The sequence below is a fragment of the Ursus maritimus genome, unplaced genomic scaffold (assembly GCF_017311325.1).
Source record: "Ursus maritimus isolate PB19 unplaced genomic scaffold, ASM1731132v1 scaffold_21, whole genome shotgun sequence".
Lineage (NCBI taxonomy): Eukaryota > Metazoa > Chordata > Mammalia > Carnivora > Ursidae > Ursus > Ursus maritimus.
In genome coordinates this window covers 29,656,130-29,683,759 of record NW_024424564.1, presented here as the reverse complement: position 1 = coordinate 29,683,759, position 27,630 = coordinate 29,656,130, and the positions used below count along the sequence as shown (strand labels likewise).

At 40.5% G+C, this 27,630-nt stretch overlaps 1 long non-coding RNA gene across 1 annotated transcript; it reads left to right on the top strand.

Annotated features, from left to right (window-relative positions):
• The first annotated feature begins 1,095 nt into the window (after positions 1-1,095).
• On the top strand, positions 1,096-18,861 carry LOC121104402. The gene is made up of 2 exons (XR_005836709.1): positions 1,096-1,483; positions 16,901-18,861. It is a non-coding gene; the product is annotated as an uncharacterized LOC121104402 (long non-coding RNA).
• The last annotated feature ends 8,769 nt before the right edge of the window (positions 18,862-27,630 follow it).

Genomic DNA, 27,630 nt, shown 5'->3' with positions numbered 1-27,630 from the left:
TCAATCTCTTGTCATGATTATAGAGGTTCAGCTATAAAAGATGTTTCTCGGAAGAATTAGGTTCTATAAGTTACGTGAATGTCAGTTGCACACTGGTCATGCTGAAAAACATTTAATAGGCGTGAAGATGATCTGTGTATACATATTTAGGTGTTAGAGGAAACACAGGGTAACTTTTTTTTTTTTTAATTTCTAAAGTCAAAACATGGACACATTCCCAGGCTAATCTCATGAAATGAGGATAAGAGACAAAGGTAACTTCTACCAAAGTGATACTCAAAGGATTGCATGTCATTGCTTCCCTGTTGAAGTGAAGATCTAAATGTTCCATTCTGGCCCACCTTTGAGAAACAATTATCTTGCCCCACGGAACCGTTGTTCAATTAGAAAATCCTGGGGTAGATGACCCATAGTCTTAAAGAACAGGCTAATCACTGCAGAGATTGGTTGCTTTTTGCTCTTCATCAGCTGCAAGATTTACATAAAAATCACTTAAGCTGGAATTCAACAAAAGGTATGTTGATGAATTTTTATTCTCAAAGTTGAAATGTGAGTTTTTGATTCCTCATTTTCAGACTTTTGTTTCAGATAAGTTCTAAGAACCTAAATGAAACATTGCTATAGTGTAGATCGCTACCCCATATGATAAAACTTGTTGGTAATTCTTTGGTTTTAGAGGATAACATGGTTCTTCAGTGGAAATTGAAAATGGGGGATTTTGAGTTTTTCTCTACACAGCTAAGTAGAGAATTTTGGGAGGTATTTATGTAAACATGTTCACCCTGGAAATATTTCGCAGTTTAGGTTACTTGAAATCAGTAGAGCCAAATTTGGGGATTTATGAATGACTGATTTTGTAGACTACACAGGAATACACAGCTGAATAAGCAGGTAATTAGAACACAAACGATGTGTGTACTTCATAGGCCGTTCTTGGGCATTCGCATTATAACCACAGCACATGGAACCCCCTTACCAATTATTATGGTTTTATTTTTAGTGTGTTCTTTGAGAAAGCCTCCCAGTTTTTCAGATTTGAATGTGCAGTAAAACAACTGGTAGTACAGTCTTTTCCCGGCTCTCATTCCAGTTCTGACGACTATTGTTCGCCAACTGCATCTCATCTGGTTAACTGCTTTGAAGCCAGGTGATGGATAAAGTTCTGCATACTGAATCATTGGACCCGAAGGCAAAGTAGCCAGAGAGTTGAGGAATATAGTCTAGTACCTAAAACTTGAGTCATAGAACCTATTCTCAGATGGAAAATAATTTTCGAAGATTTTGACATCAGACTTTGAGGTGCTTAAAAAGAAATGCGGTAGGAAGAGAACTTAATGGATGTTTCATTTTAGAGTTTAGGTGATGTCTGGCATGTAAGGAGCTGTTAAGTTCCTCTTTAAGAAGGCTTGCAGACATCACTGAGACCTAGCATCCGGCTGTTGGCTGTGACTATAACCTCACATTCCCCAGACGGTTGTCCACGGTACAGTAGCTGTTGGGGATTTCTCATTCATTGCTTCTGGGGAGTGTTTTGCCTAGCTATTTTGATGGAAACATTTGAGTGTCTGCTGTATGCACACTCAGGTGTGTCCCAGGCCTGCCTATGTCGTCATTTCTGTGTGCTTTTAAGAAATGTAATAGTGATAATTGAAAAGGCTTTTATACTGCCCGAGTGAAAAGACAGTTTCTCAGAAATCCTTTCAAGAAAGGATGACTGCTTTCAAAATCATTAATTGCCATTGGCACCAAGAGTTAATAATTATCGGCAATATGTTTAGGAATGTTACTGTCTGAATTTTAATGGGTAGTTTTAAAATTATTTTCTTTTCTCCAAATGTAAGTACTGTCTTGCTCTGTAATGCTGAAGCAAGGCTTACCCTAGTTCATGCAGGATAATGTGGCTATCTTCCCCTTCAGTCTGGAATGGGAGTCACTTGTCCATCCATACCCTTAATTGGCAATATCTCTATATTAATAGACTGGAAAGGCCACTAGAAAATGGCTTTCTGGTACTGTTGCACAAATGATCTCAAGGCACTGTTACCAGTAAGTAATTTTGTTTTGTAGAGGTGCTACAGATCTTGGAGGTGGCCTTCACGTTAAAAGGAAGCAGTACTCCTGACTAGTCTGGTGTTTAATAACGAAAGGTTAAAACGGTATACTGTATGTTAAAGTTTAAAGATCATTCCTCTCCCGTTTGCATCCATATTTCAGCTAATGTGATAAGATGCTATTGGTAAGCTATGGGGAGAATTCATCAATAGTTTTATTTCGGATTGAAACAACAGATTTCTTCTCTAGCTGAAGGTATAGGGACTGCAAATTGTTTAGTCCCATCTCAGTCTGCAGCTGAACTTCCGTGCATGGCTGCTGCTAAAATATAACAATACTTCATTTTTCATGGTTGGAACATAATGGTGTGAAAAACTTTTGTAGTGAAACAGTTTGTACTACTAGCCGAACTAAGCTGCTTAACTGAGTCCGGAAGTCATTTATATTAATGCAGATAGGTCAGAGGACTTTATACGTGATGAGTTACAGTTTCTGGCTATTTCTGTGTGTGTGTATATATATACACACACACACAATTTTTATTTTTTCTGAGAAAAGCATAAAGTGAAGAAACATTAAGCAAGATGTTACATTTTGTAGTTTTAAGGTGCTCCTAAGCAAGTAAAAGCCTTCGATTGTATCAATAATGAGGATTGACACCATTTCCTCAACAATTCGTTTGCGGACCAGTCTTTTGACGGCAGTTTTACCTTAGCTAACCGATTTCTTTTGATATTGTTCAATGTGTCAAATGACTGATAGAAAAATGGTAAGGCTTCCAATTTAATTTCCAGTTAAGGATTTTCAATTTTTGTAAGTGTTTTCTGTCATTTCACAGTTGAATAATCGCACAAGGAACATTTTGGAGTTCAGCTTCTGGCTTTTATAGGAGCCTTTGCATGATATTTATCATTTTAATGTTGATGGATATTGAGAGGTTTGTGCAGCCGAGTCTTTTGGCAGAGAGTTTGGGAAATACTACTGGAGGGATTCTGTAATTCTTGAATCTGGGACAAAGTCTGCACTCAGTTCGTGAGCATGCAGGTCAAAGCCTTAGTCAGGTTTATATATGGCCCATTCTAAGTGGGGACTGGGCTTGGGGGAGGACTGGCTGGGAAGCATAAATAGAGGGTGCCCCTAAAGGCATTTTTACAGAAATTCAAATACAACGGTTAACGTCTTTTCTAGGTATTTTGTAAAGGGAGAATATTTTTAAAGTTGTTCTAAACTACTTGATGATTAGCCTCTTTCCTTGTACCTGTAAGTTGGGAAGGCCATCTGTGACCCCACTCCTGCAGATCGAAGGGTGATGGAGTGTAGGCAGGACACCTGACATCACGGTGGAGCCCACCAGGCAGGAAACAGCTGCAAGTTAGCTGCATTCCTGTATCTGGGGACTGTCGCGGCAGATGCGAATTACTGTTTCAGATCATAACAGAAGACACGGTCACCTCTGGGTACATTTGGTGTTAATAATTCTCTAGATAGGTGATCTCCAAAGTACCTTTATGTCATTCTCTTAAAGTATTTTGCACGTGTGTCTGTACCAGCACATGGTATATTTTATAAACAAATACACATATGTTGGGGATGTATTCTGTTGATAGGGGTGCATTGATCAAAAATGTTTAGAGACAGTTTCTCTAGATATCACTAAAGTAGATGAGTGCTGTCTTCATAACTCGTGATTATTACATTAAGTGATAGGTCTTCAAATGAGAAGCCGTTGGAGCATTTCAAAGAGGGTTATCTTGTCTAATTTTAGCTTATCTGCTTAGGTCCTTATTTGTAAAATAAAGACCTCTTTTACAGCCAACAGAAACCCCAAATTAAGTGTTCTATCAATTCAAAGTCTGTGTGCTCCTATATATTAAACTATGTACTGCTATGTGTCAAAATCCACATTTTATGTTTTTAGACATTTTCTCTTTAAATGTTAGGGCTCTTGTAACATTTCCTTTATTTGCATGCATGGTTGTAAAAGAACCGAGTTAACACAGTTGCCCATCAGTGATTAAATTAGCTTTAGCAGTTATGGGTTAGCCAGAAACCTCTTGTATCTTTTCTCTCTGGTTCTGAGCAATCTCTAAATTTGTCGGAAGGAAAGATGACTGCAAACTGGACTTTCTCTGAGAAGATTCTGTAAATGGGCATAAACCTAAAATGACAAGATTTGACCGCCACACTATAAACAGGATTGGATACATCTTCCTGTCTTGATTTATGGCAGTGTTGTCCCCTCGAGTCAATAGACTAAATGGAATCGTATTTCCTATAAATTACACGCGCGAGCCCTCAAGTTACCAACATACATTTCTTATTTGACCTCCCAACAACTGGGTAAGGTTGGCAGATAGGTAGGTCAGTATTTTTCAATCTTCATGTTGTAGATGGGAAGCTGAGGCTTATTAGGGAGTTGAAGTAATTTGCCCCAGAGTCAAACAGCTAGTAAATAGCTCATTCATAAATTTGAACTTGGGCCACTTTGACCCCGGAACCCGAGCTCTTAACTATTGGTATATTGAGAAATACGATTTATTCATGGTGTTTCACAGTGTTGGAACATGCAGGTTTTAATTTCTCCTTGCTAGCTAGCCATCTTTGGTCATTTTCAGCCTTGAAGCCCTTTCGCTGTCCATGCTCACAAGGCATAGAACTGTCTTAAAATGAGTCTTCTTTCTTTAGGAGGCATTTGGGACTCAGTGTAAAGAACACTAGTCTTGGACTCAGAAGAATGAGCTGGAGTGCAGGCCTGTAGCAGCTACCAGTTTGGGACTTGGGACAGTTTGCTTAGCCTCTCTGTGTCCACCACTCCATATATCAAACGGGATACAAAGAAGTGCGTTAAACATGAAAACATCTAGCAAAGAAGAGTTAGATTCTTGGAAGTTGAATACTCTATCTCATGGAGGCAAATTAAGCGGATTGTTTTCTTGGTTTCTTGAAAATTGGGCATCACTGCGATTGTTCAGTTTCTTGAAAGTCGGCTTTAGCCAATAGCTGTAAGAATTGTACTTGTGTTTTTGAAATACTGTGGGAAGGAAAATGGACTCCTTTTTAAAAGTGGAACTACAGACAACCCAGGCATTGCCTATTTATTTCCCAGACTTTCCTGAGCTGGGTCATTAACATAGTGGGCTTTGCAGAGCTGTTTTCTCAGTAAAGGGCACAAAAGAAGGAATCCCTTCAGATCGTCCGTCTGTATTGAACACCTTACATTGAGAGATGGAAGAACCAAATGTGTGCAGCCAGGCAGCCCAGTGCGGCGCACGTATGTGTGCTTATCTCGTTTAATCCTGCCGTTTCTCTGCTACATAAAGTAAGTTGACTTTTCCCAGGGTTTGCAGTCCTTCAAGCCATTGGTATTTGGCCACGCTTTTGTTTCAAACAGTGGTTTGCAAACAGAACTCAGTGGTTCTCAATCTCTTCTTAATCTAGAGTGGTGTGAGTACTTCCTCTACTGCAACGAAAAGCAGCCTTGTCTGAAGTTATCAGTCTGGGTTTGAGTTCCTTGGGGTGTAAGTTGATGCAACGTTTGCTTGAATCACTAGCAATGTAATTGACTTCTTCTAGTTAGTCATAAATGAATCAGCGACCACGTGTTCTTTTTAGTTTAAACTCAAGTCCCTTTCTCTGTGTGGACGTACCTTCGTTGAATCTCTTGATGCGGGTTGTGCAGCATTACTGCAGACCTCAGTGAAGTAGGTACTCAGCCGGCAGAGCCTCTTGCTAATTGACTTTGCAGTAATATGGGACACAAAGGGCCCCATTCTTAAAAGAACCTCAAGAGACTCATAGGTAAAATTCCTCTGACCCTTTCAGAAGTCTTGCATCTTAAAGTCCCTGTGTGGTCCAGGCCTGCTTGGAGTTGTGCATAGCCTTACGAATTAGTGTGTTCCTATAATGTTTAAGATTGTGATGGAAGAGTAATAATTTGGAACTAATTAAAACAAGCTTAAGGTGGCCAGTCTGTGTTGTCAGGACAGTTATCCCTTGAGACAGTAGCTATGGTTATAGAGTTAGAGATGGAGGCGTTATGTAATACTGAAGCATTAGACACAAGCTCTCTTCTAACTCCCAGACTCTCGCATTTCCCCCATGACTCTGTCCTTTAACATCTCCTGGAATCCTTTCTTTTCTTTCTTTTTATGTTTTTAAAGATTTACAGATTTATTGGAGAGAGAGAGCGCGCGCGTGTGTGCAAGCGCACACGGAGTGGGGGAGGAGCAGAGGGAGAGGGAGAGAGAGTCTTAAGCAGACTCCGCATTGAGCGCGGAGCCCGATGTGGGGCTCAACTTGGGGCTTTACCTCATGACCCTGAGATCACGACCTGAGCCAAAATCAAGAGTTGGACACTTAACCAACTGCACCACCCAGGCTCCCCTCCTGGGATCCTTTCTAATAGTTAGAATATGATTGGTGTTTGGTCCTGTATCTACCACATTCATTAGCTACTTATTAAGTCCCTTTCTGTGCCACGGACCGTGCCAAGCTCAGGATTCACAAATGATCACCATGTCTGCCCTCAGGGGGCTTCGAGCCTAGTGGCAGAGAGAAGTTACCAAACATACAGAAAAACTGGGCCAGATACGCACCGAGGGAAGGAAGTGGTGAAGGGGTGTCCTGAGAGCTGTGATGGAGCTTCCCAGAGGAAGGGACAGGAGCTGCGTCTGTGGGATGAGCGGGGGTTTGCGTGAAGAAGGTGGCATAGAGAACCGTGCGCAGTCTGGCCGGAGAGTACGTGGTGCTTGGGAGGGATTGAGTGGCGTGGAGGGGCTTAAGGAAGGAAGGCCGCAGCTTGTGAGGCTTTGTGGGTAGAGAGGAACCAATGTAATTTGATCAAGAAGTTTATCAGCTGAACTGTGACTCTGGAGAGTGAAACAGGGTGCTATTAATAATTAAACCCAGACTATAAGCAGATAGAACAGTCTCCTCGCTTTTATAGCCCATGTTAAACTATTACCTCTTTGGATAAGGGCGCAGCCCCCAGCACAGTGTGTACTTCCTAGTCAATGTGTCAAGGAGTTAGAACACCTTTTCCCGTCCGAAAGGAACCCAAACAGAACTCAAGAATGTTTTTCAGAACAGCTAGGTCGTTCATGATTTGTTTTGGTACAGACAATAATGACTTTCATATTCTCAAAGTTTGGCACAGCAAGTGTGAGCTCCTAGATTAGGGGCGCTTTCATGGCATAGGAAAGCACAATTCAAATTCAAGCATATCTTTGATAATGTTCCACAGTTTCTTCTTGTTGTTATAGTCCTTGCCATTTCTGCAGTGTTTATTAAGCAGAATTAAAAACAAAACCAGTTTAATTTTAGGTTTATATTTCCAGTGGAAGTACCTCCTAGACAAAAGTTCCAAGGTGTGGGCTACCTGATTGTTTTTCTTTAAATTGATGTAAAAATTTAATATTTTTAAATGTAAAGTTAAATGTAAAGAGCTCAGTAGATTTTCGTGCACCTATGTGATCCACACCCCAATGGAGAGACCATTTCTACTACCCCAGAAAACTCCTTTTGGGGGCACTTAAAATTTGATTAAGAAATATGGTTGTGGAGCCAGGCCTCAAATTAGAAAGGAGTTGTTTTCCCACTTCTCTCCTTACTACTTTATTTTTGCTTCCTAAACATGCGGTAATGGTTACTTTAAACACAAAGCAAATTGTCGCCAGAAGAATCTGTTGCCTTTCAACTAGTTATGATTTAGTGGTTACTAATATTATACATCCCTGCCCCATTTGCTATGGCTTTTCGTCTTTTAGAGTGAGTAGTAAAATTTGAGTCATATCACTGACTCACAAGCTTCCTGAGGATCGCCTGGTATTTGTTATTAGGCTGGAACTTCAGAATCTTGATCAACTGAGAGGTCGTAATCATGCCAAATTGACATAAGGCCCCCCCTTTTTCAGTTAGCCTGATTACGCCACTATGGTCGATTTTGCAGATACAAGAGAAGAGTGTTATGTACGTATAGCCTGTATGTATAGCCGAGTCCTAGCCTTGAGCACTTCCTCCCGTCTCAAAATTCTCAACTCCCAGTTGCCAAAGAGCAATTAGAATATTCACCTAAGATACGGCACAATCAGTTGTGAAACTGATTGAACCCGAGAGCTGTGCGTCCCTGTCTTTAAAGATTCTTGAATGCGGGGATGGGAAGATTTGTCCTGAGGAGACTGTTACTAGTTTGGGATCTGAGGGAGAGGGAAAGGAAAAAAATCCACTAGTGACTGAAAAGGGGATTTACTCCCTGTGTTCCTTATAGATTTCGTGTTCTGATTTGGAACCTGGTCTGGAACCAGATCTGGAATTAACTCTTTTTCTGAGAAGGACCATATGTACTGATTCACGGAACCTCTGTTGCCAGAGCAATGGTGGTGGTGATGGGGAGGATGGCGATGGGCAGTAAGACCTCATATTTGAATACCAGTTGGACTTTTCCCCTGACACTCCAACTTAGAGAGGATGGCAGCTCCGTGGAGATGGAAGGAAGGTCAGCGGAGACTCGTCAATAACGCATTTCGGATTGGAGAAGCCCCACCCCAAATACGCATTCATTTCACTAGTGGGTTCAATCCTCATTTCAAAAACAGTTTCACTCGTTAAGCATAGGCACGTTGAAGACGGCACTTCACTGTGGGCGTGGTGAAGAGGATTTTCATTTATTCCAGGCTCTGTCCTCTTACCGACGAGCTATCCCAGGAGCACCGGACAGCCTTAGGCCCCCTGCTCTGCGGCGCTACTTCTGGAAATTTCTGACCTGCTGCTGCAGGCACTTCCTGTAGGTTTTCTGAGTATCAGCACTTGTGAGCATCCCCCGTGTGGTCCGGGGAAGTTAGAGAGCTCGCCCAACGTCGTAGAGCTATGGGGACGGTTCGAGGCTAGAATCCAAGTTTGTCCTGAGTCAAGCAGCAGCCCCTGACCAGGATTGCATCCCAGCACACTGCTTTCTGATCCCACCCTGTTGCGATTGTTTGCATTCAGGTCTGGTTTTCCCATTCGATAGGAAGACCTTAAACTTGGGGACTCTTAGACCAGAGCTTTAGAAGATGTTAGAATTAGTGTATCTGTTTGTCCGTAGGTATTTACTGAGCATCGACTGTATGCCCAGGCTTGTTCTGGGCACTTGGAGATGCAGCTGTGAGCCAGACAAAAATACCTACCCTCAGAGAGCGAGCCAGTAGAAGGCCTGCTGAGGGTGTGAAGGAACAGGGTGCTGTGTTGGTGCCGTGAACATCCGACCGGTTGTGCAACAGTGAAAAGAGGGAGAGGGAGTGCTGGGCTGGGGGGGGGGGCACAGGTTGCTATTTTACGTAAAATAGGGAAGGCCTCACTGATAAGATGATATTTGAGCAGAAACTAGAAGGAGACAGAGAACCAGACTAGGAGATATCTTGGAAAAGAACATTCCATTCAAATAATTGAATGAATTCCAAAATCCTTCCAGGCTCGTTTCTCCCCAAATACGTAACTGTAATTTGGTGCTCTCAAACACTATTAGAAAGTCAATAAACCTGGTTTCTGGCAGTGGTTTTCCTGACCACTTTTTTTTTTTTTTAAGATTTTATTTATTTGTTTTTGAGAGAAAGAGCATGAGCAGGGGGGAGTGGGAGAGGGAGAAGCAGACTCCCCGCTGAGCATGGAGCCTGCCTCAGAGCTCAATCCCAGGACTCTGGGAGCCTGACCTGAGCTGAAGACAGAGGACACTTCACTGACTGCGTGCACCCCCCACCCCACCACTTTCTACTTAGTTTCCCGGGTATCGTGCGCCATAGCACTCAGCAGAGCTTGGTGTTACCAGGACAGCCAGCTGGATTTTTTTTTCCCTCTTCATTTTAGAGAGAACTACAAATCATAATAAACAGGCTGATAAGAAGACCTGAATTTGGAGGGGGGGAAAAAGTCCGATTTCTTTAAACTCTCTAACCACAACGTAGACCCTGAGCATTGGTGTTCAGTATGACACAGGCCCAGCAAGAGGCTCAGTATTTTGGTAGGAGGTCTAGGAGGCAAGCTGACAGACAGCACTGAACACAGAACGGCTTTTCTTGCTGACATTTAGATACCGGGAAAATCCAGTTTTCCGAAAGGCCTATTCCTTACAAAACCTGAGACTATAGTAGGAGACCTTTTGTCATTCAGAGCCGGTGGCCTTTTCTTTGTATGTAGGAGATAAGAGCAGGGGTAACATTAACCTTCATCATCCAGTCACTCAAAAATCATGGAACACTTGCTCCTTTTAAGTGCTGGCAGGTAAAGTTCCTGATGTCAGGACATAAAAATGGAGATTTCTCTGGTTCCACTTCCTTCTCAAAGATGAATGAAAATGTGCTTTCTCAAATATATTTCCCAAGAATTCTACCCCATCTAAGCTCCCAGCCCAAGGAGTAAGGCTGTCTCCTTCCAAACAGTTTGAAACGAGCTGTACCTGTCCAGTTTAGGTTGCCTTCCTTTGGCTTAGATAAAACTTGGATGAGGACTTTGGCATTTCGAGGTTGCGTTCAGATCATGCAGGTATGATTCTCCATCATCTGAGAGTCCAAGCAAAACTAAAAAGGAAGCAGAAATCTCAGTTTCTGGGTTTAGGAAAGACTCCCTCTCAAAGCTTCCCAATTCAGCCAGATCATTCTGGTCATTTGACTAGAATTGGCAGGGCAAGACTGTGGGGAGAAGGTAAGAGAATGAAGAAAAGAGGGAAAATACATTGGAAAAGCAATAGTGATATTACAGAGCATTTCACGTAGAACTAGAAATGTTATCCAAAGCCAGCACTTACCAGAGGCTCCGTGGGACCTTTTGTGGGGTCAAATAAGTAGACCCCTAAACCCTCAGACTTGTTCTTGTAAATGCTGACCATCCTACCGTAATTATCCTAGAATCATATATATACATATGTGTGTGTGTATATACATATATTTGCCTAATGATGATAGGTCCACAGGCCAAATTCCCTAATGTGAAATTTGGGAACACAAGTGAAATAACCATGTTAATTCGAAACTCGGTATCATGGATACAGATAGTGATTATAGCCTCGTGAGTCTGCTAATAATATTTATGGCAATAATCTATGGCATCTCTCCCAGAAGATTTCTCAGATTAATCTGTGTGGATTAAAGTTCATTCTTTTATCAAAATGCTGGCTATAATTCTCTGGCTCTGAAAGGTGTGTTTTTGGCTTTCTGTTTTCATGAGGAAAGTCCTGCCTTCATTTCTTAATGAGTGCCCCTTTGTTTCTCTTCCTTCCTCCTACTCACGCTGACCTTGTCAACTTAGATAGGAAAACACTCTACTGTGTAGAATAAAATAAAAACAGTTAATCGTGTGGCTGGACAAACTTATTTTTAAACTTAGTCATCTGGTATAACACTACGCTAGGCAATAATTAAAGTTCTGATAAAGCTAACTGAAATGGAGTTATTAGTTGACTTTCTCATAGTTAAAAGGCTTTAGGGTGTTATTAGAGTAAAAATATATTTCAGTTATCTTGGGTACAACTCTGGTTTAATGTAGCATTTTTTTTTCTGTGAAAACTTTCATTTCACTAGAAATTGATTTCAGGGGAACAAAACATAGACTTGTGTTCCTGTGTGGGTGGGTGTTGGGTGGGCGAGCTACATATGTGTCTGCTGGGAGACGAGAATGGGTAGAGTTGGCACCGAAAAGAAGAGTAAGATTTAAGAAATGGTACGAAAGGAGAATCTCCATATACATTTCAGTGTTACGTGTATTCCTTTGTACGCCCTTCTTAAATTAGTGCAGGGAAAGAAATATGCTGAGTAGCTTTAAAAAAAAAATTTTTTTTTAAATATGGTTTCTTCTGATGCCTGGCTACTGATTTTGATAAAAGAGCGTTACAGAGAAAAAAATATATTTCCTTTTCCACTGTCATCACACCAGAAAATATGCCCCTGTGTAACTAACGTTTAAAACCTTATCCTTTTTGGTTTAGAGGAGCGCCCCGGGCAGAACTGATGACCCGGGAAAGGAGGTTTTTCGTCCGCTTTTCCAATCAGCCCCAGTTAGGCCTTGCCTCTGTGCCAGGACTCTCTTTGATCAGATGTGAGGTTATCTATTCCTGTTGGAAACAGCAACGTACACACTGGCCAACTGCACGGCCCTAGGCACACGGTGGTGGTGGAGAATCCAAACCCCAACGTTTAGAAGGGACAAAGAAGCAAATCGAGCCTCCCATTAAAGAAAGGAAGGGTGTTGTTAAAATCCCACCTTTAAGATCAGACCTAGATGAAATGCCCGTTTTGAATTCAGCGCCCAGGAGAGTACTGTGGACGCAATGGCCGTAGGGGGCAGCTGCCCGGGTTTGAAGGCTGGGTTATAGAGGCTGTGCCCATGTGAGACTCCGATTTGTGTGGGCTTGATTATTTTCTGGCCTGAGTTTGGCCACCAAGCTCAAGGTTAGCCATTAGGATTTCAAATCAAGAATGCAAGCAATGGGTCTCAACCCTTTTCCTGCTTTGATAGGCACCAAGAGACACACTCCTAAAGCACATGCTCCCGTGGGCATTGCTGGGTGCTGTGTCAGGTGCACTCCCTTCTCCGCTGGGACAAACCGTATTAAGACCGTAGGACGGTAGGAGGGGCACGTGCAAGAGGCCGGAGGTCTGCATGTAAGCCGTTCGACCATGCACACGCCGCGGCTCCTCATATCCCCCTGCTGCAGACACGGGGTCACCCTATCCCTGGAGAGCTACGTTGTTCAAACCCCCATTCTTCTGTCCCGTGTCATTCTCAGGTTTTTCCACATTACTGGGCGGCACACCCTCTCCTCCGAACTCTGCCCTTGAACCGCCTCCTGTGCTCTAGATGGAGACGTCTCGAATTATTAGGAGGTTTTTAATGCTTCGGTCATTTCTGATCCCAGGCTCCCAGGTCCTTTCTCTCTTCCTTCCCCTTCCCCTTCCTCCCACTGTCCCCTCTCCTCCCTTCCCCTCCCTCCCTTTCCTCCTCCACCCCCCCCCATTCTCCCCACCAAGCTCCTTCTCTGGGGATTCCCAAAGGAATAAGGGAACCAAGGCTGGAGCTGCCTCTTTCTGCTCTCCCTGAAGGAAAAACAGTGTTTTCCTTTTCTTCTTCTCTCTACCATCATTTTCCAGGTGAGGTTGCAGAGAAAGGCACGCGATGAGGAAGAGAGAGGACAGACGGAGTCTTCAGGACAAGCAGAAAGACTGCAGAGGCGCCTGTGTTTGCTTAGACATCCAAAGAAAGCCTGAGGGGCAGGAGAGTGGGGTTTAGACACAGGCTCTGGAGTCCGAGTTTTCCTGCTGGAATCTGGCCCAAACCCTGCTGCCCCGTGCCCAGAGGCGATGCACTTTACCCTCTCCCAGTTCCATTTTCTTTACCTGTAAGATGGAGGTGATGATACATCCGATCTTCAACTCTAACATTCAGCCTCTGAAGACAGGTTTTTGGTGGGGTTTTTGTTGTTTTGTTTTAGGAATCTAGGTTTGGCAAAAACCCTTCTGGCAGGGATACCTGACCTGAAGAAGGAGTCTTCCTCCCACTTCTGTATCCGTCCACACATTTTGCCGCAGGAATATGAACACGATTGCGGCCGGCCCGTGGAAAGGCTGCCACGTTGACTGTCTCCAACCTGAGAAGTGCCGGACTGCAGACGGCAGTGGCCCTGAGTGGTTGGGGGAGGTTATCCACCTCGGAGGCTGCTGGGGATCCGGGATGGGATAGATAATAGCTGTGCGGGGGTTAATGTAGGGCCCGTGAGTGCTGACCACCCTCCTGTGGTCTCGAATGAGAGCATGTGTGTATGTCTGGCTCCAGGAATAGCCGCAGAACTTCGTGTTAGCAAGTGCAGAAGAGCCAGGAGCTTACACACTGGCCTGTTTTATATCTGTGGTTTATATCTATCTTGAGTGTTGAATTTGCTTCCGATTTTCTTTTTAGATGCCTTCTCAACGCCTTCTGACTCCATTCTTTTATCTGAGGAAAAATAGCATTTTCTGTCTCTCTCTAGCACTTAAATATACTTCTCCCCCGACCACGGGGGAACCAGAGAGCTGTTCCTGGCGGAGCTGCAAGTGGTGATTAATGGCCAAAAGATACTCAGTGTGAATCAGTAATTCAGGAGAGCGCTCAGGACATTTGCTCAGGGGCCAGGTGCCGAGCACTTCTCAACAGGGACAACTTAGTGCAGGAGATGGAAAAGGAGCACGTTCGACGTAAACTTTGGCTGCCGGTGCGGGATGATTTGTGGGGAGGATGGTGGTCTTTTCTTTGCTGTTTTCCCCCTTGTAAGGCCTGTCATCTGTAGTAGATAAAATTCTTTTTTCTACACATAAACTCAGGATGTTGAGTGTTGAGGAGGAATAAAATGGGTCTAGGCTGGGAGAGTTTGGTTGAAATAAAAAAATAAGAACTTTTCTCCCGTCGTGATAAGACAATCACAAAACATCCCTCTATTGTAAGAAGTCTTGATGTTTAGTAAAAAAAAAAAAAGCTGGCAGCAAGCCGTGGATTCATTTTGCTTGTCTATGCCAGTTTCCCAAACTCTGGCCGAATGGAGACTATGTTTTGAGTAGGCACTCCATGAAATATTTTAAATTGCTGGAAGTATTTTTTGTTGTTGTTGTGTTTTGTTTTGCTGTTAAGTTTCTGAAATCTTGGAGCCTAGTCTAAAGATCTGAATTTCTGTGTTGTGTTCATTTAAAAAAAAAAATGAGTGAAATAAATCATTCTAAGGGAAGAGGAGACACACAGAGAGCACTGAGAACCTAAAGTTTTAATAACATTTTATGTTTACTTCGTAAACTCAGCTACAAGTCGTTTCTTACTGACAGTTATTTTAGAGGCCAAAGAAATAAATTTGTCTTGTGCACAATTGCTATGAATTTTTTACAGAATCCACATTTTTTCCTCTTTAATTGTCATGGCTTTCTGCGTTCTCTTTCTGGGCATGACCCACACAGCCTCTCTCCCCCAGTCATGATGTCTCAAGGCAGAAATAGGAAATTTGTATAAAACAAAAGCATTGAGGAATTAGGGGAAAAGAAGGAAATCACTAAAGCTCTTGCCTCATCCTGTAACAGAGAAGCACAAGTAGCCACCTTATTCTAGGCCTTCTGTAAGGGCTCTCATGGCCCATGGAGGCCGTTCGAGAAGAAATCAATAATGCCTGGAGGTCAGCACTGCATTCATTCCGTCTTTAGGCATGAAGTCGAATCTTGCCCTCAAACAAAGCAGAATTTAACCAATTTTTGTTCTTTTAAATCTCTTTCTGAATTTCTGTTTTTTATTGTTGTTGTTTAAAAAAACTGTTTTTCCTTCAGTTATGGTTTTTATTTTGATCTGAGTTCAAAGGTAAATCTAGCCCCTGGTGCATGCGAAGTTCCCAAAGAACAGGGAAAAGCATGGCTCGTTCTCTTCAGTAAAAGAAGTTAGCATCTGGAGGGATCTTGTGTTTGAAAGGATCTGGAAGATCTCTTGAAAGGAGGCTTTGAGGCTTGTAAAACTTCATTTTAAGCTGGCTTTGAGTCTGTTTTAGCCAATCCAGGCACATTCGCTGTGTTTGCAGCTCTTTTTCTTTTCTTTCTTCTTATGCATTTAATATCTGATTTTATGAGCACCAGCCAATGTGCAGGATTCAGCTCAGCTCTAACGAGAAGACAAAAGTCATGAAGACATAGTCATAACCACCCAGAGTTTAAAATCTAATGGAGAAAAGGGACTGATAAAACCTGACAGTAACAAAGAACAGCTTGAGTCATGATAAAGACGCAGAGTGAAATGTTTAATTTAGGGGAGGTGTCATAAGACCAGTGGAGTTCTAATGAGCCTGGCGTGGGTTGAGGGATACCACTAATGGAAAGGGAATGCTGTGTAAGTTCGGTGAATAGAGCATTCCAGTGTGCGTAGAGTTCAAGGTGTGCACTGAAGCTAGGGCCTTGTCCAAATAAAGACATTAAATAAATAAATAAATAAATAAATAAATAAATAAATAAATAAATAAATATGGCAGTCTAGGATGGGAGAAGTACAAATAAACAAATGAATGAGGGTATGTTTCTCACTCAGAGTTCTGCACAAAGGCCTCTGGAATGGAGAGGAAGGGGTCTGAACCCTGGCGGTCTTTGGGGGGTGGTTGGGAAGCATCGCAAAATGCTGAATCCGAAGTAGCAGAACTTTGCCCATGGAAGTGAGAGGGAAGCCCAAGTTCCCCTTATCCTTTTGACTTGTAAGGATACAACTTTTCTGGGGCTTTCTGAGGAAATTTTATTTCAAGGTTCTGCTAGGTGGGAGTTCTCTCTTCTCTAAATTGAAGTATGAGGACACCAAGTTCTGCCTTCTCTTTTCTCACCAATTGCTCTCTTGTTTCCTCTCTCCCTGCTCTCATTTGCCTTCCCTCAGTAGAGCTCTGTCTCCCTCTCTATCTGGAAGGAAGCACACACGCTGTCTTACATTTCAGAGCAAACTCCCAGGCCATCTTCCCCAACACCCCTCCCATTTCACCAAGCAAAAACCTAGTGATTATAACCATGGTGAGACCCTTGGTTTCTGTGGACTAGTGGAGTAACCGAGAGCCTCAAGTTTGCACTGAGAGAAAAGGTGTTCCAAGGTGAGACTCTGAAGTCAGGTTGCTCAGTTCTGCCAGTGGCTAGATGTTTAATTTCAAATAAGTTATCCAGTCTGGGCCTCACTTCCCTCACCTATAAAATGGAAATAATATAGTCCCTACCTCAGAGCGTCACGACAGTTAGATGAAGTACTCCGTGGAGAGCATTTAGTGAATGAAGTCAGTATTTTAATAAATATTTGTTATTTTCAATATTTTGGCCAGCCGGAATCTTGCTTCACAGGCTGTGATGGTTCATTTCAGGTATCCACTTGACTGGGCTGTGGGGTGCCCAAATACCCCACATGGTTAACCATCACTTGGTGCATCCCTCAGAGTGATTCTGGAAGAGATTAGCACTTGAATTGGTGGACTGAATAAAGCAGATGGTCTTCTTCAATGTGTGTGGGCATCATCCAATCCGGTGAGGGCCGAATGGAACAGAAAGGCTGAGGAAGGTTGAATTCTCCCTCTGCTTGACTGCATGAACCCGGACATCAATCTTCTCCTGCCCTCCGTGCTCCTGGTTCCCAGGCCCTCAGGCTGGGACAGGAATCTACACCATGTGCTCTCTGGCCCTTGGGCCTTGGACTACACCACTGGCTTTCCTGGATCTCCAGCTCACAAACTGCAGATCGTGGGACCTCTCAGCCTCCATAACTGTATGAGCCAACTCCTCATAATACACTTCTAGATATATAGCCTGTTGGTTTTGTTTCTCTGAAAAACCCTGACTAAAACACAGCCTTTCTAATCAAAGTGTGGTTTGCAGTCAGCAACCTGGGCATCATCCAGGAGCTAATTAGGGAGGCAGATTCTCAGCCCCCGCCTCTGTAGTTTTAGCAAGATCCCCGGGTGATTCACATCACACCAGAGTACACAATCTCCTGTTCCCCACGAAAACCCCAGGTTTGTATCAATGCTTCTTCAGCTAGAGACCAGCCCCGGCCTCGTACCACAGACTCAGAACATCTGTTTGCTAAACAAGGACAGTTCTAGCAAAGACAACGTTAACATAGACCCAGCTTCATTTCAGTTGGTACAGTTATTGGGAATAAATTTTGGGGTTTTAGAGGCCTAATGATTCTCAGAGGGCTGAGGACTGGAGGGAAGGGTCCCTACTCTGAGTGTACTTCCACCCCACTGAGGAATAAGGGAGCTGGAGGGGAAGAAAAACCTGGTAACCAGGGACAGTATTCCTTACCCTGTTCTTAGAAAGGGGCAACCTAGAAGACAATCAGGGGAAGGGGACAGAGAGTACCTGAAAGTCAAACGTCTACCGAGAAAAGTTGACTAAACAGAGATAAGTAAGCAGTAACCATTAATAAAAGGCCTGTGAGCCAAGGGCTCTCACACTTACCTGGTTTCCTGTGGAGTTAATTTTTCACCATGAAGGGCAAGAATGACAGGAATTTAAGAGGTGTTTGTCTTAACGGGATTGGCTGGGGTGTGAATCAAGACATTTGTCGGGAGAGTGCCTAGAGACAAGGTACCCATACCTGGGCTTTAGCTGCTCACCACCTATGTCTACCTTCTGTTCCCTCCTCAGTTTTCTGAATGACTGAAAAATATTACAGTCTTTCAAATGTCCAGATTTCCAGCCCAAGTCCTATGGGGCCACTCAAGGGGACCAGATAAACATTGAACGGATGTGATGGTAATCTACCAATACTACTGGGCAGATATCAGGACCAGATGAAGTTGTGCTAGATAAAGTTGAATAAGAAGCAGGAAAAATGGGATTTCCTTACATATCATTTCTAAAAAATGTAAAAGAAATATGACATGTAAAAGAAAGCTGCATTATGCGCATCAGAATAATAATTACTTCAGGAAATAAAAACAATAGACTAAATTTCCTCCATCCTCTCAAAGGACTGAAAGTCATGGTGAGTGGAAAGGAGAACTGGCATACTTAAGAAAGAAATTAAAGGGGAAAATATGATCAGTTTCAAAACGAAAACTGCTTAAAAATCAAAAAGAAAAACAGAATCAACATTGAAAAATGATCAGCGACGTGGAGGAGAGGCATGAGACAAACCACACAGAAGGCAGTGGAAAAATACAAAGCAATGAAAGAAATTAACTAGGCACTCACAGATGTGGAGACCCAACACGGGAATTATGTGTGTAATGGAAGATGAAAAGCTAGAATGAGCTGGCATAAATGATACATCAACATCTTGTAAACATACTATTTTCCAAAATAAAATGAACAAATGGCAGAGGAATGCATGCAGGTTTTTATTATTTATGTCAAGCTTAAAAACATGTCAACATTTCTATGTGTCCAACATGTCGTGAGAATATAAAGCAATGAGTGGGAATGGTCAACTTCTAATTCAGGAGAGTGGCTACCTCAAGGGATGAGGGCATGGAATCTAAAATGTATTCAGTGAATTTCACCTGTGTTGGTTATGTTTGATTTTTTTAAGATAAGGTAGTAAGAAGATAGGTTTTCATTTACATTATTACTTCTAATTCTTTGTTCTGTGTTGGTAAGGACAGGCTTTCTCATACCTCATAAATGGAGGTCTGAATTCTATTAAATTATTTCTGGAGCTTATTGGGCATTTATACTTTATACTCAGGAATTCCTTTATTTAGAATATTTTTCTTCTATTATATCTAAAATTTTATATCATAAAATATTTAATGTATACAACAAGGTTTAAAGGAGGCCTTTTGAAGTTCTTATTTTTGTTGTATTAAATTTATGTTCTGATTTGGAAGGATTAACATTTTAGTGATATTAAGTCTTTCCATGTAGGAAAATTTTATCTTCATATTCATTCATATCTTGCTTCTTTACGTATTGTTCTCATATATTATTTTCTTGTTAAATATATTTTTAGATTATGTTTATACTCTATATCTCTACTGTATGTGTGGTAACTATATATGTCCATTTCTAACTCCATAATATAAATGCTTTGCCAAGTTTTCCCATTAGACTTTTTTAAAAAAGATTTTATCTATTTATTTTAGAGAGAGATTGAGAGCATGAGCAGCGGGAGGGGCAGAGGGAGAGGTAGAGAATCTCAAGCAGACTCCCTGACGCAGAGCCCACCATGGGGCTCCATCTCACGACCCCGAGATCATGACCTGACTCGAAACCAAGAGTTGGACGCTCAACCAGCTGAGACACCCAGGTGTCCCAAGTTTACCTATTCGTCTTAATAATTTTTAGTTTTATGTCTTGGAATTTTTAAACATATAATATACAACTTGCAAATAAACATTTATACACGCACGCGCACACACACACTGTTGTTGTCTTGCCTTATTGCATTATTCAGATCATCCAAAATAATTTTGAGAAATAATAATGATAAAAGGAATTCCTGATCTGATTCTGATTTTAATGGCAATGACTTCAAAATTTTTACCATTTATAAAATATTTATTGTTTTTTATTAAAAGTTCTTTAATATAGTTACATTTCTTAAAAGAAATATAAAACAAAAATATGAATGCGTATATTTAGATAAATTAAAGATGATAATGTGTTCTTATTTTATTCAGAGATTTTATTAGGAGTTTTTTGTGATATTTATATAAATATATTTCTGCATCTGTAGACATAGTATTTTTCTTTTGAATTGTTACTATAATAATTATAGTTTTCTAAAATATATCTACATGGTCATGCTATATTTTTCTGTTGTGACTGGATGTATTCAACATACTAATATTGTGGGAGCATTTGCTTTCATAAGAATTTTTTTTCTTTTTAAAGTTATTAACTTGGGTATTCTTGTGTTAGCTTAGTAGGCCATCTTGGTAATTTTCAATCATTTTTGGGAGTCTAGAATATTTTGAATAAGATAAATAAAATAGGAATTGCAAATATTCCTTCAACATTCAAATTTATCTGGTACCTGAGTTCAGAAAGCAGAAGTTCAGATAGAGATACCACAAAATCTGATCATATTTGGTCTCTGAGGTTTGGATGGTGAGTAGCAAGAGTTCAGAAACCAAAGGATCTTTTGAAATTTTCTGAATATATTCAGCTCCTAAGTTGCATAGTGAGAACTGAAATAGAGAGGAAGACTACCTAAATTTTTATTTGTTATTTTAAAGATTAGACTCTGCAGTAAAACTAACTCAGCCTAGACCCTTCCCAATGGTGGGTCATTCATGATACTCCAGTTCTGTCTTTGGTAAAGAAGAGAGGGAGAATGTTATTTTTTTTTTTTTACATTGTCTTTTTTGTACTATTTACATTCTCTATATCCTTGCTTTTTGTGTCTGCTTGATCATCAAATTCTGAGGCAAAATTCCCCACTATGACTGTGATTTTTATGATGGCTATACCTCTTTGTCAGAGTTTTGCTTTCTGTGTTTTGCTGTTGTAGTTTGTGATGTACAGGAATTCATTAGCTGTACTTAGAGATGTCATAATATGCCTCTTTTCCCTGCTTAATGGACTGAATCCTGAATTTTTCCTAACTGATTTTGATTCTGCCATTTTTGCTTTCTGTTTGCATACATTTGCCTGGTGTAATTTTCCACATGCCTTAGTTTCAAACTTTCTTTGTCGTTCTGTTTTAGGTGTGTTTCTTGAATACAGCCTTGAGCTGGTGTATCCATTAGGATCATTTGAGTTGCAAATAATGCTCACTGGCTTTAAAAAAAATGCTCTTCTAAAGTTGCAGGATAGGTTTTATTTCAAGCCTGGCTTGTTTTAGTGTTGCTGCTTGATTTCTCTCAGGTCTTTCAACTCTGGGTTCCTTTGTGTGTTGGGCTGCTTCTCTCATGGGAGCAAAATGGCCACAGAGGTCCCAGGCCTTCCATGTGTTTCTATCTCACAGTCCAGAAAAAGAGAGAGCTCCTCTTCTGAAAACCTGGAAAACTCTTGAATTACATGCCAAACCCTAAAAAAACCCCAAACAAACAAACAAAAAACAACACTGTGGCTGGTGCTGTGCAAGGCCCCATTGAGTCTGGGCCGGTGTTACTCATCCTTGAACCAATTGCTTTGGTGAAAAGATTGGTATTATGATAAATGGTCAGTTTGGGTGAATTAAGGGTCAAGCTTAAAACTGAAGTTTGAGAGTCATTCTACCCAGTGGATGTGCCATTATTCAAGAGAGCAGAGTGAGGAGTACAAGTATTGTAAAGAAGTTAGCACAATTCTCACTACTAGATAATAATATAATTCTATATCTTCTAAAACCAAATGAATCAATTGAGAAAGCACACCAGAAATAATTAAAAATAATAAGTAAGGTTGTTGTTACAATATTAATATTAATAATGGGGGGGAAATCACTAGTTTTCCTCTTACAATACCCAATTAGAAAATACAACTGAGGAAAAATTTTCATTTATAAAAAGTATAAAATACATTGGAACAAGTTGATTAAGAAACATATAGTATTTATATGAAAATATGAACTTTAACTGAGAGATTTAAGGTGTTCCTAGCTGGGAACATATTATAAAGATGTTGATTTGTTTGAAAATACTTTCAGAAATCATTGCAATCTTAATGAAAATCACAATGGGGTTTCTCTCTTTGGGTGTGTATTTGGGAAGGGAGGTTTGGTAGTTGAGAAAAAATATTTTACAATCTATCTGATAAAATTATGCATGCTAGGCTAGTCAAAAAATTAAAACAAACAAACGAACAGAAAACAAACTACAGGTGTAATGGGCCCATGTGGAAGGAGGAAGCCTTTTCTCAGCAGATACAGAGACATACTAGAAAGCTACAGTAATCAAAAACAGTGACGTACTGGTATAAAAATAAACAAACAGTAGAACAGAATAGAAAACCCCAGAAAAACCCAAAGTAATATAAAGGTGGCTTAGCACATTAATGAAATGTGTGTGTGTGTATGTGTGTTTGTGTATATAAAATTCAAGAGAGTACATGAATTATTCAATATACAGTTACACAATAATTAGTTATTTGGGAAAAAAGTGAGCCAAATCCTTATCTCACAGCTCATACTAAAGTCAATTCCAGATAGAATTTAGCTATAACTTAAAGTAGAATAGAGCTTTTTATGAATGACAGGGGAAAAGCAATCAAGAAATATGACTCTGTAAATATTTAAAACTTATTATACGTGAAAACAAACATATTAGCAAACAGTTCTTTCCCTCCTGCTAAGGAAACTACAAAATCTGGACAAAATTTTAAGAGGAAAACAAAACAAAACAAAACATTTAACTCCCCAGAGAGCTAACAAATCCAGAAAAACCCAGAGAAGTAAGCTTTGCATTTGGTATGGCTTTTCCCCCGGAGGCATCTGCCAGTATTGGAAGTTACATGTGAGACTGAGAAGGTGAGCTGAGCCTTTGAAAGACTGTTGGATTTAGGGGAGGGAAAGGAGGTCAACGCTGCCAAGGACGGAAGTATTGGTAAGTTCACAAGCTTTAGACTGAGACTCCAACCTAAAGGGCTATAATCCATGAATAAGTGTGGGCCTGAATAGATGTTCCCCAGAAGGCACTGAAGCCCAGCTTCTAATCATATCATTTTGTGATTGAATTAAGATAATTCAGGGCTGCTGGTATTCCTAGCCACTTGTCAGAAGCAAACAGAATTCTCTGAAGAAAGGTTACATCCCAGTCTCAAATTATCTGTACCATTTTTCATATACAATATGTGACACTCAGTCAAGAAAAAACAGACACGTAAGGAATCAAGATAGCGTAGTGGGAAATCCAAAGGAGCAACAGACAGCATAAGAAACCCATAGGAATCTTGAAAATGGAGTTTTCATACACGGATTTTACAGTAAGTATGATTAATATATTAAAGATAATAAAACATGAGATTTATAATGTTAATAGATAAAAGTAAATTATGAAAAGATACAAAATGGAAATTCTAGAACAGAAAAAAATATCTACTGAGTCAGTAACCCAACTGGACAGGCTTAAGTGGGACCAGAAACATTGAAGAGAAAATTAATTAACTGGAAGATAGATATGAAAAATATACAGAATAAATCACATAAATATGAAAAGATTAAAACACACACACACAGAAAGAGAGAGCGACATAGAGGACAATGTAAGAGACATAGGGGAACTAGTGGAAAGTTCTAGCCTATCTGTTAACAGAGTCCACAAAAGGAAAAGAGAAAGATATTAAGGGAGAAACAATGTTTGAGGAGACAATGAATGATAATTTTCTTTAAAAAAAAAAATCTATGAACCCGTGCTGGATAAATAACACATTCTCCAATAAACACCAAAGGAAATTTTGCACCCAAAAAAATACTAATGCATACTATTCTGGGACAAGAAAATTATTCCAGATGAAAACTTAAAGATACAGGACAGATTTAAGGGCCTCAGAAATGACAAATATTTAATGTTGATATAGAATTGCAATAATAATATCTCGTAGGGCTAAATGTATTACAAATAACATGTTAGGATAAAAACATTTAAAGAGTTCTAAGTTTCTTGCATTGTCCAGGAAGAGGTAAATATCCTCATTTATCTTAGACTATAATAAGTCGTCTACACATGCTGTAATCTCTAGTGTAACAAATCATAGTAAGAGAATGCATAGCTACCGAGTTAATAGGAGGAAAAAGAACTATAAAAAACAATCAACCAAAAGACAGGAAAGAAAAAGAATACAAAACAGGCAGTACAGATAAAAAGCGGATGGCAAAATGGTAGAACTAAACCCAAGCATATCAATAATTACATTAAATACGAGTAAACTAAATATTGCAATTAAAAGACCAATATTGTCAGACTGGATTTTTTTTTTTAAACAAGAACCAACAATATCTTACTTATGAGAAATACCTAAAATATACAGAAGAGGTTGAAGGTACAAGGATGGAAAAGTTACATCGTAGAAAAAAATAACCAAAAGAGAACTATTGTCACTATATTATTAAGAGTAGGCCTATGAAAAGTGAAGAAGAAAAAGTTGTCGGGGATGGGGGGCTGGAGAAATAGAGAGACCAGGCAAACAGTGCAAGCAATGTTTTCAAAGTAGCCTTCCTTTCTACTGAGGGTAGCAGGCAGGGTGGTGTGAAGGGGCTGGTGAATGTGGAGCCTGTGTGCTAGGAACTAGTGCGAGAGAACACAGGATTGGAAAGAGGAGTCCAGATTAGGGAAAAGCCTGCATAATACCTTCAATGGATTTTTTTATGTCATAAATTTGGACATGGCTTTAATCAATGAGAAGCTGTTAGATATATAGTTAGTGGTAATGAAAAATAAAAATTTTAAACTTGTCACTATCAACCCCTTTAACAGCCTTTAGTTTATTGGAATAAGTCTGTTATCTAGTGTAAGTTTTAAAGTCTCCTTCATCAACCACAGATAGCATGGGGGTGGTGGTTAGAACTCCGGCTCTGTAGAATTTGCCTGCGTTGAATTCTGTCCTCACATTCTGCCTCCACTTCTTCTTCATTGTATGACCATGGGCAGAGACTCTTAATCTCTCTCTCTCTCTTTTTAAATATAAAATGAAAATAATAGCACATAACTAATAGACTTGTGAGAATTAAATGAGTAATGCACATGAAATATGAGAACAGTGGCTGGAGCATAGTAAGTATTCAACAAATAGCTGTTATTGTTCATATTATAATTATGACTTTTGTTTCGGATATTGTTTTGGTATCTCAATTAAATGCTGATGAAGTAAGCCTAAGGATAATAAGTCTAGTCTTTTTTTCTGGTCTTGCTCTGTCCTCAACTCTAAACCAGGAACCAATTACTGTGTCCTGGGTCTGGTCTTTCCTGCCTGAAATTGGCAAACGACAAAGAATGGAGTCCTTCTATGTGTGGTCCTCCGGTTGGCACTGGAAATATTCTCCAGTAAGAAAGGGCTGTGCACTTGAAGGAGCTCACAGACGTGTGAATAAAGGATTTCCACACATGGGATATGACTAATAGGAAGAAGGATGTATCCCAGCACGTAGGATGAAGACTGTGCTTTGGAAGCAGAGAAGGGGGATATTTTCTGGCTGGGGAAGAAGAGGAAAGCTTCATAATGGACTTGGAGGAAGAGGCAGGAGAGGCTATCACGGGCACAAAGAACACAGGCATATAGAGGCAGGATAGCATGAAAGTACAAGGCATGCTTGGGGAGTGGCTAATTACCCGCTGTCCCAGGTATGTCAGATGGACAGAAGGGAACAGCATTTGCGAAGGCTGGAGAAGTAGACCAGAGTTGGGTTGTGACTGCTTTTCTATGAAATTTAGAACGCTTCCGAATTATTTCAGAGGTAAATCTTTTATAGCAAGCTTTCAAATAAAGTCGTACTTAAGGTATAGTTATGCTTTGTAGTTCATAAAAGAAATTCCAGTATGAGTGTTCCCCAAATGGCCAAATAAACATTGATAGGAGTTTAGGAGTTAGGAATAAAATCATTCTTTCCTAAACTAAGTTATCTATATTATGACCCATTAAATGTGAACTTATACTTGCTGAATTGTTTAGTAATGGTTATACAAGCTACGACTATAATAACCGTGGTAAAGACAATAGCATGCGTACTAATAGCAATACCATCTAACACTTATTGAAAGAGTTTTATGTGCCAGAAACTACCATAGAATCTCTTAATTCATTAGTGTATTAAATGTATAATCCTCATAGCACCTCTTTGAGACAAAGCTATTATTATGTATATAAGAAAACATATTGTAAACTAGAAAAAAACACTATGCCAATGATAATGGTAGGCTATGTTGTCTACGGGTACACTAGGCCTCATCTGCCTTTTTTTTTCCTTCCACGTTCATCTTTTCTCTAGTTTTATGCTACAGGCTGGAGGGAGGGGCAAGAAGAGAGAGAGAGAGAAATGGGAAAGGGGAAAATCTTTAGGAAATTGTTATTCCTAACGAATTGCTGTTTGAGTTCTGTTTTTGTTTTTTAAACTCATTTAGAGAGAAAAAATAAAGACAGTTCTATCATGGAAAAATATTATCCCATCTTGCTGATTTTGCGTAGGTTGACTGGTGGGTGCTGAATTAGAGATTCTGGAGGATACGCCGGGTTTCAAGGAGGCTGAGAGTTTGTCTTCTGTATCTGCCTGTCAGACTCAACTGTAAGCCTCAAAATATAATATCATTCCCTCCCACTGATTACATTTGCACAAGATCAGTACAGCTCAAGAGAGACACTAACTTTCCACCTAGGACTGTTTCCCCGGTTGTGGAAAAGAGAGGATCGACAGTTGAGACTCTCTAAGTACCATCAGGAAGAGGTCAGTGGACAGCTCTTAAGACTGGAATTAATTCCACAGGGAAATTATGATGGAATAATCAATTTAGAAACTTAAAGCTTGGATCGAGATTCAAAAATTTTGAAAAGAAAACAAAAACCAAAACCCTTGCAGAAGCACGGATCTGCGCAAGGTTCTTTTCAATCCCTGACAACTGTGGGTCTAGGATTTTCACAAAATGAGAGGAAAGAAATTATGTGTAATTTTCACATCGGAACTAGTTTCTTTTTGCCCACTCCCTTCCAAATTTCAGCTACTTAGCATGTTGGCCAAATCCTACAGTGAACGTCACTTCGGAACAATCTGAATGGGAAAACCACAGAGCCCTGCTTCTTTAAAATTAGGCACGAACAAATCCAGAATAATGAGAGGAAGCATAAAACAGATTACGTTTTACCTGAAGTGGAATTTAAGACATGCCACAAGTAATTGATTCTCTTTCTAGGATAATTCAAGAACAAAGACTTGACTTTTTTTTTTTTTTTTTAAGATTTTATTTACTTACTGCAGAGAGAGAGAGAGTGAGCATAAGTAGGGGAGAGGCAGAGGGAGAAGCAGACTCCCCCCTAAGCAGGGAGCCGAGGTGGGGCTCAATCCCAGGGCCTTGAAGTTATGACCTGAGCAAAAGTCAGATGCTTAATGACAGAGCCACCCCAGGCTCCCCTATTTGACTTTGTAAACGCAATAACAGGTCACTCTTCTGCAAAGCCAAAACAGTGATGGTCTTTTCTGATACGATCCATCTATTTTTTTTCCTTTTTGCCACCTTTGTAT